This window comes from Neoarius graeffei, chromosome 27 (assembly GCF_027579695.1).
Source record: "Neoarius graeffei isolate fNeoGra1 chromosome 27, fNeoGra1.pri, whole genome shotgun sequence".
Taxonomy (NCBI): domain Eukaryota; kingdom Metazoa; phylum Chordata; class Actinopteri; order Siluriformes; family Ariidae; genus Neoarius; species Neoarius graeffei.
This window is the reverse complement of record NC_083595.1, coordinates 45728154-45741180: the sequence shown is the minus strand read 5'-3', so window position 1 is coordinate 45741180 and position 13027 is coordinate 45728154.

Here is a 13027-nt window from a genome sequence, read left to right as displayed (position 1 = left end):
AAGCTCTATTATTAGGTTATGGTGTGAGAGAGGAGGCTGCATACTGTGTTAGGATGAGAGGAGGTGGTGATGGGGTGTAAGGGTGTTAGTGGAGGAAAGAAGGGAAAGAGAAGGGGGGTTTAGAAGTGTCAAGAGGGCCAGAGAGATGGAGGATGATGAGAACAGGTCCATCCCTCCTTCCTATTGTAGCCACGTCGCATGGGGCTACCAGGCCGTCAACATAAAGACAAATTATCGCACTGGGAATTTCACGGACAGGGAAGACCTGTCACCCAGTGGAGCCTTCTCTCTCTCTCTCTCTGGGATTCTTCACTGCTTTTATGGGCAATTATAGACTAGGCATGGTTTCCATTATAGACTCGACAGGTAGGCCAGGTGACCGACTCACACACTTTACACATAATGTACGAAACAAGAACTAAGCCTTTACCAATTAAAAGAGTTACTGAAGCATCCAAAAGTCATTATGAAATGATTACGAATATAAAAGAAGCTCATTAGAAATTACAAATACTTCATATAAGGAGTGGTTGAGAAGTTTTTAAGGTCAGTGTTGCTCAGAGAGTGTAACATATGAGCCAAAACATGTCGGAAACTAACTTATTGAGTCACTATAGAAGTTCAGAACAAGCGTTTGATTTATTCATTTATTTAATTGTCTTCAGTAAGTGTGGTATCCTGGTGAGGGCTGGAGTGGATCCGGAGCTTGTCTGGGAAATACTGGAATCGAGGTGGGATTATATATGGATGTATTTACCGACCGGTGTTAGCAATTTAACAGTTATTCCACAAAATCGAGTCGTACATGAGCTGATAGCCAAGTTGGCTATAAGCCAGGTATGACAAATTTGAGTGGAATGACCATTTTATTCTATCCATATTCACTGGATTTTGAGAAACAGCATTTTTATTTTTATTTTTTGCAAATTTGATAAATTAAAACTTCAGACAAAATCATTTCCGCTTAGAATGTAAACAAAGCGGCGAAATGGCAGTAGCAATTTATGAAAAATTCTATAATAATTATTTTTGAAAAATTAAAAAAAGAGAGGTTTTTACCATCAAATACTTTTTTCCATATTTTGTTGCTTTTTTTTTCGAGTAGAGCTTTTATTTCATCCTTGGTTGGTTCAGCAACACGCTGCGCCACTTTGTTTTTCTCTATTCACGATATATGAGCTGATATCCTAGTAGTAGCATAGCCAATCAGAGCACACAATTGCTCATATCCAGTGAATGTGGATCGAATAATATGGAGTGTTAAAAATGACATTCTTTCAAGATGGGTGATGACAATCAGGAAATCAATAGGCAATGCTAGCTTATATATTCATTCCTGTCCTATCCCAAGAATTTAAATATATTTTAATGGGTAAAACTTGATTAAGCATGAAAATAAACAGTTTGACGGAAGCTTTTTGGTGCGAGACGAATACCATAAGTGTTTTGGAGGAAACAAAAAAAGTATTCTTTTCCTTCCTACATTCCAAAAAAAGAGAGAGAGAGAGAGAATAATGAGCATTACATCAGCTACAATTTTTTGTAAGATTTTCAGTTAATATTAAAGTCTATTAAAGTGTAAATCATAGTAAAGAAATATTGAAACAGGGCTGAATTGTTGAAGAAGGAAGTAATAAATTGTTATTGTTATTGTTGTTGTTGTTGTGAAGTGAAATGAAATCTATTCATTTGTTACACCAGTGTTTGTTTGTCTTGTAGTCATCATTATCTTCTCTTTCATTCTAGTATTTAGGTGCTATAAATTAGCATCTCCTAATGGACATAATAATGGCGCTAGAGTTTATGCCCTTGATTGTTGGAGTGCCACTTTCACCATATGGAATTAATCTGTACAACTAAATAATAGTGTCATAACTCTTAAGGATACAAAGGCTTTTGATCATGTTCAATATTTTACAACATGATGTTCTACAACGGCTCATTCTGCTTTGGCTTATATGCATGCATCCAAACAGCACTCGAGATAAAGGGAACAATACAGCGTTGAGTGCTCCCCAGAAACTGAGCAGGGCCATTGTGGTCAAAGGTATCATTTCAATTGCACCATTATGACAGGGCCCTTTCAAACAGATCCTAAAGTGCACAAAGGGTTCAGGCCCTCGAATGGAGAATGGAAGTGGGGTGGACGGGGGAGGTGGGAGTGGTGGTTGTATGTCTATGGGGAGGGAGTGCTTGGGTGTCTCTGCTATTCCTGTAGATCCAAACCCCAACCTCTTTCCTTTACTTTCTCTGTCTCTTTCTGTCTAAATCAGGGGCATGTACTTGGGCCCTTGGATGGATCCAGCTCTCTCCACCCTGCTGAATGCCACATTTGGAACACAGTATCACAATTGGCAGAATAATCTCACCCCCTCCCGCTCTGTCGACCCCCTTCAAATGTTTCACGCTGAGGCCCAATCCAATTCAGTGATACCCGCACAAACCAGGACGACTGGATCAGACTGTGCCAAAGCGTGAGAGGAAGAGACAGACGGAGAGTGAGGACAAGTGCCCTAACTTTTCTCATGTCACATGCTCATCAAGGTCAGTAGTGTGGGGGAGGCCTGGAGCGAAAAAGGTTTTGGAAGAAAAGGGGGGAGGCACTTTAAAGCCACTGCTTTGAACTAAATTCATGGGCAATTTGCATAAGCAGATTTGAGAGCACTGAAAGGCTGAAGCTCTCTCTCTCTCTCGCCGGTCATTAATATGCCAGCTAATTCAGCTCAATGTAAGCCCATTGAGAGCGCACTAAGGGCCAGTTATCCCATCGCCATTGTTTAGCTTCTCAACCAGCCCCGGCCGTTGTTACAAATTACATACTTAATTGATTTAAAATCTGCCACAAACCACACAACCAGAGGGACGCCACTTCATTGGCTGAATGAGGAACCAGAAGCTGGGCTCTCCGTCCGATTGGCTGCACACATGTTCCCTGGATTAAAACAACATGGCATGCACATGGATAAGTTGTGTAATCGTGGAAGATGCATAACCTTGGCCATGTCAGGATCAACTGCGAGCACTGATCTAGAATCAAAGCATATGTTACCCAACTGTTTCCACACAAAGGTTCAAACTTCACCAAAAGCAGAGGGTTTTTTTCCCCCCAGAATGCAGACAGCGAATATCATTAAAAGTCTGCAATTAGAGTCTGAATTTTGAATTGGAACGTGAGCATGGAGATGTGGAGAGGAGTGGAGTAGAGTGGAGTGGAGTAGAGTAGAGTGGAGTAGAGTGGTTCTCCACAGTAAGACGTAATCCTTGGGAAAAGCTGGACAATATTAGCTTTACAATTCACTTCACAGGCACTTAGAAAAGCCTTGTTCACTCTGAATCTGACCTCCTGATCTCTCTCTCTCTCTCTCTCTGTGATACTATTTACTATTTACTAATACTATTTGCTAAGAATACTTTTCAGTCCGTCTACATGTCCTACACCAGTTATATCCTGGAAACGAAATATATTCATGTGAATAAAGCTCGATTAGCATCAAAATTACACAAAATTCACGTGATTTTTTTAGTGATCTCAATCAAAGTTCAAAACTTAATTATTTCTTAAGACTTTAAGTAAAACTCTCTCTCAAACCTTTTTTAACACTAGTGTCTCTTGCAAATCTGTAAGTAAATATATTAAAATATAAACATCTAGCAATTGCAAAGGCATTTGGACACTTTTTTTAGAAACAAAAAGACGACAAAACTGTCAAAACGTACATTTTAATTACGTAATAATGAATAACATTGCAAGGTTTTATATCATGCAACACACTGGCATCCTTCTAAACTCTAAAGTGCCAGAAAATGCTCTTTCAAGTGATAAAGAAGATCTGTTTTTGGTTCCAGAAGGAATCTTTCAGTCTACCATCAATTCTTTAACACACTGAATAATTAGTTAATGCTATAAGTGCATTTAATAGTTATTCCACAAAATCGAGTCGTACAGTTATATGAACCAAGTACGACAAAATTGAATGGAATATCTGTTTTATTCTGTCCGTATTCACTGGATTTTGAGAAACAGAGCATTTTATTTTTATTTTTTTGCAAATTTGATAAATAAAAACTTTATACAAAACGTCCGACAAAATAATTTCCGCTTAGAATGTAAACAAACTGGCAAAATGGCAGGAGCGATTTGTGAAAAATGCTATAATAATAATTCTTGAGGGGAAGAAAAAGATATGTTCTTCGCATCAAATATTTTTATTCCGTATTTTGTTGCTTTTTTGTATTTTTCGGGATTTTGTTTTCGAGTAAAGCTTTTATTTCATCCTCGGTTGGTTCAGCAACACGCTCCACCATTTTGTTTTTTTTTCTACTCATGGTATATGAGTTGATAGCCTAGTAGTATATGAAAAATTATATAATAGTAATGATGTATGTTTTTTTTCACTACACCAACACACAACAAACCAACGAAAAAAACAACTTTATTTTTAAGTATTATATTTTTACACAGGGCGGCACGGTGGCGTAGTGGTTAGTGCTGTTGCCTCACAGCAAGAAGGTCCGGGTTCGAGCCCTGTGGCCTGCGAGGGCCTTTCTGTGCGGAGTTTGCATGTTCTCCCCGTGTCCGCGTGGGTTTCCTCCGGGTGCTCCGGTTTCCCCCACAGTCCAAAGACATGCAGGTTAGGTTAACTGGTGACTCTAAATTGAGCGTAGGTGTGAATGTGAGTGTGAATGGTTGTCTGTGTCTATGTGTCAGCCCTGTGATGACCTGGCGACTTGTCCAGGGTGTACCCCGCCTTTCGCCCGTAGTCAGCTGGGATAGGCTCCAGCTTGCCTGCGACCCTGTAGGACAGGATAAAGCGGCTACAGATAATGAGATGAGATTCCATAACAACATTGAATAAAAGTATAACAATTTAAACAACCTAATTTGAATGGGTGTTTGAAAACAAAACCAGACCTCCGGGTTTAGTTTGGGGGCGGAGTTGGTGTTCATACCTTTACTTTCACTTTTCTAGCTTAGAGGTTGGTGTGTGAGAGGTTGTGTGTGGCAGCATGTGCGATATTTGACGAGAATGCACACTCAGTCCGATGTAATCTTGTTTAATGTATCTCTGCTCTCCATGATATATGTGTTGCACGGTCCTTCACTTCTCCTTGAACACTTTTGTCATGTTGACTCCCTGCTCGGGCTACATCTATTGTCCACGCTGCCAATCCTGCTCATTTGTGTAAGAGGCCAGCGTTATTCTCCGGCCTGTCCTTGCCCTCCAGGACATCAAAGCGGGTGAGAGGCGTGCTTTTCTGACGCTCCCTTGACTCTCGACGTGTGGTTTCATGGCTTGAAACATCGGGCCCTTTTAACCCATTCTGTGGAGATTAGGCAGCGCCTTCGGTTGGGCATTAGAGAAACTATAGTAACCAATAAGCTGCGTGTCGCTGAATGGAAACTATGTATCTTGTCACAGCGGAGCTGTCGGGACATCATGGTCTCAGACAAGTTCCTCGGCAGGGTTTTGGCTCCCTTGACAGGGGCCCCTTTTCTTTTCAAACTCAACACAAAGTGACACCCTGAACACCCCTCCTCCCCTTTCCTTTTCTCCCCCTCATCACATCACTATTCTTTCTTGGACATGTCCGTAATGGTGATTTCCATTCAACAGAAATGGTTGGAGAAAACACTGAACCCTATAGAGGCACAAGTATTTAATTATCATGAACCAGAATGTTTTTAAAATGGAGGAAATCGGGCTGAAATGGCGAAGAAGAAGGGAAAAAAAACCCACTTCTACAGCTGACTGTGGGTTTGAGTGAGAGTAAGGAGACCTGGGAAATAACTGGCTTTCTCCAGCCTTGCGTGTGTGTGTGTGTGTGTGTGTGTGTGTGTGTGTGTGTGTGTATAAGTGGATCTTGCAGAGAGAGGCCAGGCTGGGAAAAGGCCAGGCTCCTCGGCAGGCTCAGACTTCATTAAGAGGTGCAAACAGATCTCAGCAGGGCCCAATGGGTCTCACACACACAAACACACAAGCACACATACAATGAAGCCCTAAGTCTTGTCACATACAACTACACACACACACACACACACACACACACACACACACACACACACACACACACACACACACACACACACACAGGGCAGACACTAATGGCACTCAACACACACATAAACAATCAGCAGGACACACTGAAGCTGAACACCATAAGCCTAGTGTGAGCTAAAGGCTCCAAGCGGTGACGACTCATTAAAACTTAGATCCCAGAACAACCGCTGCTGTGTTGGCGTGCTAAAATCTGCGAGCTAACTCTTTTTTTTTTTTTTTTCTTGATGAGGCAAGCCACTATTTTCATTTGATTTGCCAGTTGACAGAATGAGGTCTGTGGTTACATTCTGAGGAATTGAGAAAGTGGAAAGATTAAAATAGACAATCACACGTTACCATGTTTATAAAATAACACCAATTACCTACATATATTCCTTTTGTCAGATGCATCACTGCAAAACTATTTTCTGGACACATTTTTTTAGACAAAAAACAACAACAACAACAACAACAACAACAACAGCGCTCTGAGACACAGTACTTCCTGGCCAGTAAACAAGCCGATCTGATAACTAGTACTCTTTGTTCTTCTGCTGTTCCGTTTTCTGCCATCAAATATAATCATCATCGCTGTGACATTTGGCTGTTGTTACTTTCCTTCACATCTCAATGCACAGTCACTATCCGATAATTCGCTACCCGGGGCAAGTAAATACGGCTGGTGCTCGACTGGAAGCAGTAGAGTGTTGGTTTAGACAGAAGCTTGGCCTGCTTCAGGAACGATCCTTGAACCTTCTGGAACGTTCTAAAGGACGACTTGCCTGGACTTCCGTCTGCCCAGCATATTTGGCCATTTAGCAGGCCGCCCATGCGGATCAGATGGGTTAAGATGGCCCTTCTCAGCCTGCCGGGGGGACAGCGAGAGAGAAAAGAACATCAAAAAGGTGTAAATTTCACTTCCCCACTTTTGATTAAGTCAAGCATGAAAAGAAATGTAATACTCTCGAGTGGCAGAGTCTTTGCACTATTGATGCTGTTACTTCTGCCTGAGCGGAGCCAGTGAGCTCTGCGAAGCCTCGGCCTGCTAAAGACGCGGCCAGATGGAGGGCTTTCTCTGCCTCTGAAAGGAAGCTTAAGAGCTCCTCTCTCTTCAATCCCACTCAATACGACCTGGGAGAAGTCCCAGTCCAACGCTGAACCCCACCACCCCCCTTAACCCCACCAGCCTGCACTCATTTTCTCTCTCTCTCTCTCTCTCTCTCTCTCTCTGTCTCCCCTTCACTCTGGTTCCAAAGCTGGTAGCTTCAGCCATATGGAATTGTTTAAAAACTCCCGCAGCTTGCTAAACACAAAGCACAACAACGCTGGATTCATAATTGGTGCTGGCTAAAGCAGACCACCCCCCTCTACCACACACACACACACACACACACACACACACACACACACACAGTTTGACAGATGAGACTTAAGACGATTCTCAAATTATAATTATTCTTCATACGTATGCATCTTCCATTGAGTGCAAAAGTTAGCACGCCCTTCCTTAGAAATGAGATCTTCGTTATCAAAATCACTTTAAAGTCTGTGTTAAAACATCAATAGAGAATAAAAATTAAAATGAATACAATGCATTTCTAAGTTACATAAATCGAAATGTTCATTCCACTCGCCTCAAATGACTGTCAAGTTTCCTGTGGTTTGTTTTGGAGTTTGGCAAAACCTCTCAGATATTTTTTTATATATATATTTTTTCTTATCACCGCTCGGCCATGTCTTTGTGTTTACATTTATTCCGTTTCTGTGTTATAGTTTTACTGATGATGATGACACCCTTTCTTACTTTCATTGCTTTATCTGTCCTTTTCCATTTCTGAGAAAAAGAAATATGCTTTGTTTTTGGCTTAGAATAGATTTAAAAAAAATCTAATTAAAAAAAATTCCTCATAACTAGATTGTTTGAAAGGTTGAGTCTATTTGAATGTTTCAGGCTTTAAATACATGTCAGATGACAGATTTAAATCATCGAAAAAGGCAGCTTTTGACAATAAAATTAGACGAAACCTAATAGTCCGAAACATCTATACACCTATAATTAACAATTATTCCACAAAATCGAGTCATACATGAGCTGATAGTCGATGAGGCTCAGAGCGCTGAATTAGCTATAAGCCATATACGATGAGATTGAGTGGAATAACTGTTGTATTCTAGCCACATTCACTGGATTTTGAGAAACGGAGCATTTTTATTTTTATTTTTTGCAAATTCGATCAATAAAAACGTCATACAAAATATGCAATAAAATTATTTCCTCGTAGAATGTAAACAAAATGGCAAAATGACACTAGTAATTTGTGAAAAATGCAATAATCATAATCATAATTCTTGAAAAATTAAAAAAATAATATACATTCTTACCATCAAATAATTTCATTCTACATTTTGTTGCTTTTTTATTTGGGGGGGGGTTCTTCTTCTTTCTCTTCTTCTTCTTTTGTTTTTTTTTTTTTTTTTGGTGGTTGGCAAACCAACTTAAAGGTGTGTTACCACCACCGACTGGGCTGGAATGTGGAATAAGAGATATTTGGAGGGTAGAAAAGCAACGACAACAAAAAACTATATTCTTTTAGCTATTTCTGTTTCTTTTAAATACTTTCACAATTTGTGTGGTGTTGTTTTCGAGTAGAGTTTTTATTTCATCCTCGGTTGATTCAGCAACACGCGCCACCATTTTGTTTTTTTCTCTACTCACGGTATATGAGCTGATATCCTAGAAGTAGAGTAGCCAATCAGAGTGTGCGATTGCTCATATCCAGTGAATGTGAATAGAATAAATGTAGTTAATAAATCAAATATAGTATGATAATAAAGAGAACTCCTGACAGACTGGTTTGCTACAACACAAACAGCGCAGCGGGGGGTGGGGGGGGGGGGGACTTTTGCAAATGAACTGTGTTTTATCTCTGCATCTGTTTTTTTGTGCAATTTGTATATTTGGTTAAAGATTATGCATTTGGTATTAAATCTTTCATTTTGAATGAAAAAAAAAATTGTGTTCACCTTCCAAAATAACACCAAGTCGTCTTGCTACATTTGTGACCAAAAGGCTTTCACAAAGTGAAACTGAACTCCAGAAACGGCCCTGAATCTCCTCAACGGCCCGTAGAACGAGGAGGCCTTTGTAAAGACTTAATAGAATCTTTAAGCGCTCCAACAATCCACTCCCCTGGAGCTGCATTAAGCAGTTATTGTAGAGGGACAATGACCTAAATAGCTCAACATCAACTTCATTAGCCATGCGGCCAGGACTGAGAGTGTTTCACGGTGCAGCCTATTGTCAGGGCTCACCCCAGGTGAGCATTAAATTGCAAATGATACCCTGAAAGGCGAAGAGAGAGAGAGAAGGGTGAGCAAGCAAGAGTGAAAAAAGAATGAAAAGGCAGTGGAAGAGCTGCTCTGACCGTAAAAAATCCAATACATCACAGCTTTGGGGGAGCGAATTCCTCTCGTCTCCTAAGTGTCTTATTTGTAAGCAAGACTGAGGAGAGGCGGTGAGATTCAGAGAGAAAGGAGACCCCTGAGTCTAATGACAGACTGATGGCAATTACTTCATGTCTTCAACGGTGGCTCCCTATCGCCACATTCCTGCTGTAAATTAGTAGACCGGGGGAAAAAAAACGAGGAAAGACAAGAAAAAAAATAAAAACAAAATCTTGATTCACCTGGACTTTTTTATTCTTTCATTCTATTCTTAACAAATCGATATGATATGCGCATCCCTCCAGTTTCCGCTCAAATGCCCACCGCGATCAACATGTTAATAAAAAGCACTCATCAACAGGCTCATGGGGAAGATATGAGTGACGCTAAGAGATGCAGCGCTATCAGGACGGGGAGGCGCAGAGGTTCCCAGGCGGAACTCTACAGTGTCACCCTGCTGGATGAGAAATTGGGCCTTTGCATATTCCCTGTCACCAGCGGGCTAAAGTGAAGGCACCCCAGAGGCCGGATGTTGCTTTCCTTCTCGGCTGGTGGAGTGGAGTAAATTAAAGCAGCAGATTAGGCCAGGCCTGAGACGGAGGATGACAGGCACAGAGGCAGCGAGGCTGGCCAAGGAGTCTCGCCCTGCCCATATGTCTTCATGAAGTACCACAGTGGGGGCTCGCTAATGAGAGCAGCACAGCATGGCAGTTTAGCTCTCAAACACTAGAGGACACACACACACACACACACACACACACACAGACACACAAAGACCTATCATATAGACACACACTTACACATAGAGTGGACACCCGGAATTGCACAAATGCCACATTTACAACTAATTGCAAGACAATTGTATAGAGACACAAAGGCGGCTTGGAGCAATTATTACTCTTTCTTTTTCTTTTAAGCTGCGATGTGACATTTGACAGTTTGACATGATATTTGTAGAAGTGTTTCAGGAAAACTGACAAATAACATACATAAGCAATTACATATTAAACAAACAAACTTATTCCCATAGAAGTATATTTCTGACCAGTGCCAAACCGTTACTTTAGATCTGGGACTTGAGCTCAGCCAAAACTTAGCCAGACACCAAAAAAGCAACAGGACAAAGGATTTTGCAAGGGATTGAGGCCTCTGCATGCTCTTGCGACAAGGCTTTCGCAGATAGCTTTTCGCAGACAGTTGTAATTTATCGTTGAGCGGTGAGTAATAGGCGTGCGCGATGTTATTCACCGGCACAACGCAAGGGGGCGCGAAGTCGCTAGGAGTAGTTGGTGGGTGTGGTTAGTGGAGTGTTTATCCTCCGGTTACTTATAATGACTAGAACTTTTTTTTTTATAATGACTAGAACTGGAGTCGTATAGATGTCCGTACTTCCTCAATCAACCGCTCTTCGTGCTGCTCCATCTTCGCTCGTGTTTTTAAAAATGCCGGTCGTGAAAACAAACCAAACCGGGAAAGTAGGGAAGCGGAAGTGCGTGTACAGCGGATGTAGAGTGGACCAATCAGAGCCCTCTTGTCCGCGACGCTGTCTGCGAGGCATCTGCGGTGGTCACAATTTTTGGGAGGTGTGCGCAGAGCATCTGCGAAGGTGGGGGGGCTACGCAGACACTGTCTGCGACGCTATCTGCGAGGACTGGATTGTCAGCATAAATTGGCCTTTAGCAGCAGGCTGCCAGGTCGCTCTGTTGTGTGTAGCTGCCGATGTTGATTTTAAAAGTAACTCAGTAAATTACACAGGAAAACGAATACTTAAGTATGAGTGAAAAATACTGTAGCAAGTGTGCAGCGTGGAAGAAGAGTCTGGAGACAGAAATCTTATACCCTGTCCACACTAGGGATTTTGTACCGATATGAAACTACTTTCGTACTGCAACTCCTGTCCACACTAGCAACTATACCGGTACTGTAGCGGTATAACTGTATCGGTACAAAACCCACAAATGTATGGGTTTCGTACCAGTACAGTATCGGTACTGTAGCGCTTCGCGTAGTGTGGACAGATGAAGCGGCTCTGTATCGATACAAATATAATGCGCAAAGTCACACACCTCAATCGATGTCTTCGCTGAATAAAATAGTGAAGAATGGAGATTCGTTTGTTTCTTTCTCAGCTGCCTCGCGTGTTTTATACGATTCGACTGAATAAATGACCACCAGAAATATAGACTGTACACTGACAACAAAAAGCACACACACGTTGTTTCATCCGCCATATATTCTCGGAAGGAAGTTACTCGGTAACCACGGAAACATTTCGCGCACGCACATTTCAACTTCCGTGAAAGAAAACCGCAAACATTTCTCGCTAGTGTGGACAGATGCACTAAACTGTACAGGTATACTTTGTATCGATACAGTTATACCACTTTCATACTGGTATAAGTGTGAACACAGCATTAGTTTCTCAGTCGTTAGCCTGTGCTACTTGCTTTTGATAGACAGCACTGGCTTGACTGCTTTATTAGCATTTGCTAACACTACTGATGAATGCTACACTGGTTGGAAAGTGACTTCACAGCAGCGCTGACGGCGCTGAGTCATGGTTAAGCTCACGTTGGCCTTTGAGCAGGCCTAGGGCGATAAATTTTTGGTCCCTCCTAATATAAATCAAAATCTGATTGGTTAATTCATCAGTCATTTCCTACATAAACACACACTGACTACCATGGCCTTCTGTCCTGGCAATGAAGTCCTAACCAATGAGTGAGGCAGCTCTAAACTCTTCTCAGCTGAGATGGGGATGCCTCCGCCTGGTAGACTACACGCCTTATGAAGTTGTGATTTGGGGATGGACATTTGACCTCACGGTAATCTTGACCTAGTGAAATTACTTGTATTAGCCTTGGAGACGGCACGGTGGTGTAGTGGCTAGCGCTGTCGCCTCACAGCAAGAAGGTCCGGGTTCGAGCCCTGTGGCCGGCGAGGGCCTTTCTGTGTGGAGTTTGCATGTTCTCTCCGTGTCCACGTGGGTTTCCTCCGGGTGCTCCGGTTTCCCCCACAGTCCAAAGACATGCAGGTTAGGTTAACTGGTGACTCTAAATTGAGCGTAGGTGTGAATGTGAGTGTGAATGGTTGTCTGTGTCTATGTGTCAGCCCTGTGATGACCTGGCGACTTGTCCAGGGTGTACCCCGCCTTTCGCCCGTAGTCAGCTGGGATAGGCTCCAGCTTGCCTGCGACCCTGTAGAACAGGATAAAGCGGCTAGAGATAATGAGATGAGATGAGACTAGCCTTGGAGATGTTGTGTTCACAAGGTTTTCGGACAGACATTTGACCTCTCAGTGACCTTGACCTTAGACCTTTTGATCTCAAAATCTAATCAGTTTATCTTTGTCTCCAAATGCACAAATGGTGAAAGTTTGGTGAAATTCCTTTCATTTGACTTGGAGATATTGTGTTCACAAGGTTTTCGGACAGACATTTGACCTCACAGTGACCTTGACCTTAGACCTTTTGATCTCAAAATCTAATCATTTCATCCTTGTCCCAAAGTGCACAAATGGTGAAAGTTTGGTGAAATTCCTTTCA